Source organism: Aplysia californica, unplaced genomic scaffold (genome assembly GCF_000002075.1).
Source record: "Aplysia californica isolate F4 #8 unplaced genomic scaffold, AplCal3.0 scaffold00531, whole genome shotgun sequence".
Classification (NCBI taxonomy): Eukaryota; Metazoa; Mollusca; class Gastropoda; order Aplysiida; family Aplysiidae; genus Aplysia; species Aplysia californica.
Window position 1 is genome coordinate 26472 of NW_004797801.1, and position 2328 is coordinate 28799.

Consider the following 2328-nt stretch of genomic DNA (forward strand, 5'->3'; position numbering starts at 1 on the left):
TTATTATTATTATTGTTATTATTATGGTGATGGTGATGCTAATGATGATTATATCAATAATAATAATAATACATTATCAATAATAATTGCATCTATATATATATATTGCATATCTACGGTCTCCAGCATGCGCTATGATTTGTTCTTGTTGGGTTGTCCTTCTTGTCCTTAATAACTTAAATTACAGCTGCTGCTTTGTCCTCATGATCATCGTTCTAACAAGATTCAGACGATTTTGTCTACAGATAACATAAATAATGGGTGGTTGGCGGGTGCTCTGGTGTGGTTTGCTTCTTCTTTCCTATCAAAAATATATCGTCCTTATCTCCCCTCCTTCTTTTTTTATGTTTGTTATTGTTACTCTCTTGTAACTCCCATAATCTTCTAGCGCTCATATGACCTTATGCATTTGCGAGCGCCGTAAAACCTCTACTAAACAATTCGACCACTGTGACAAGATTTGTACGATTTTGTCTACAGATAACATTATCACCTATCCAGGTCAACTCGTGGGTAGGACTGTGAAAATGCTCTCGGATCTGGACCGTGGGCTATAGTTTACCCATGCCTGTCCTACTTCTTTTCTTTCTCTCTGATGTTTCTATCTGCATGCTGTGTCTTCCTGTCTCCGTGCGTTATCTGGCCGTTATCGTGTCGTTCTGCTCCTCTTTCCCCTTCTATCAAAACTACGGTTGGGGTTTTTTTGTTTGCTACTCTGTTTGTTTATTTGTATGTTTTCAATGTCTGTTTTAAACCCCATCGACACTGGTTAATCCGACCCTGTGGGTGGTTGGCGGGTGCTCTGATGTGGTTTGTTTGTTTTCTTCCTATCAAACATCTATTGTCTTTATCTCCCCTCCTTCTTTGTATGCTACTCTCTTGTAACACCTCTACTCTTCGGCACAATGACCGTATTGTGTTGCAAGAGCCGTACAACTCTTACTAAAACTTTCATAAATCAGACCCTGCGCTGTCAGAGCCAAACGAGGTTGAGAGGGATTCAACATCAACATCCCAGCCTAGCATAGCACAGCAGAAAGACCGAGATACTCAATAAAATCATTCTTTCCACTCGAGAATCGAACTGGGGGTCTCCTGCGTGCGACAACGAGCGCCCAACTGCGACACCACAGACGCCGCTACCATAACGCCTCTGATCAGTACATTCTTGAGCATTACGCTACCTCAGAATTACAAAGTTCTATCTGACATTTTTGGCCGTTTTGAGACACTAATGAAATGAGGTCACAAACGAAAATATGTTCTATCTGCTCTATCAAAATCGTAAGGTTATTCGGAATCGTTATCAAGATATTCAGAGAATTGCATTTGAAAAAAGCTTAACATTAATATTGTGAAACGCAATTTTTTTAAACCTCAAATGTCTCAAACCTAGGTACTGAGCAGATAGAACTTTGTAATTCTAAGGTAGCCGTTAACTAATCTACGGCTTATAAATTGTGCAGGCGAAGCGTGAACGTGTGCTAGTGTAGCGGAGTTCAAGGGTACTAAACACCATCTACTTTTCGATACGTGGGTGTTTGGCGGGTGCTCTGGTGTGGTTTGCTACATCTCTCCTATCAAACGACTATCGTTCTTATCTCTCACGCGGGTGGTTGGAGGGCGCCTCTGGTAGATCCTACTTCTTTATTTTCCCTCTGTCTTTCTTTCTTACGTCATCCCATCATTACTTAATGACCATTATTGTATCGATGTGCTTGTCTTTACTCAAACAAACAGACAATTACCTCTCCTTCATTTCTTTTTATAGTACTGTCTAATAAAATCATTAATCTCCGGCACTTATAGTGACACATTTGTGTCGCAAGTGCCGTAATATCTCACGTAATAAGCTCAAACTAAGACTTTCGCAACATTCCGCGGTATCGACACCGGGAAATGTGTCCGGTTTGGGATTGGTCGTGGAAACGGTTACGTTAGCCCAGCCCATGAATCCACGTCGAATGTAGAAAGGAGTTTGTGACAAAATGAGTTATCTCCATTATTCGGACCTCTGCCTTTTCCCCTTTTTGTTTGCAAGCCGTTATAGTCTTTACTACTTCAAAATACAGTCGAACCTACTGTAGGTGATTGGCGGGTGCTCTGGTGTGGTTTGCTTCTTCTGTCCTATGAAACATCTACCGTCCTTATATCCCCTTCTTTTTTGTGTTTGTTACTCTCTTGTAACACGTCTAATCTTCTGAAGCTCATATGACCTTATGCATTTGCGAGTGCCGTAAAACTCTTACAAAAACAAACGAACCTAACTAAAGGGCGCCTGTATAAGACAATCATTAATTTGTACAAACACCAATTTCCCATTCCCCA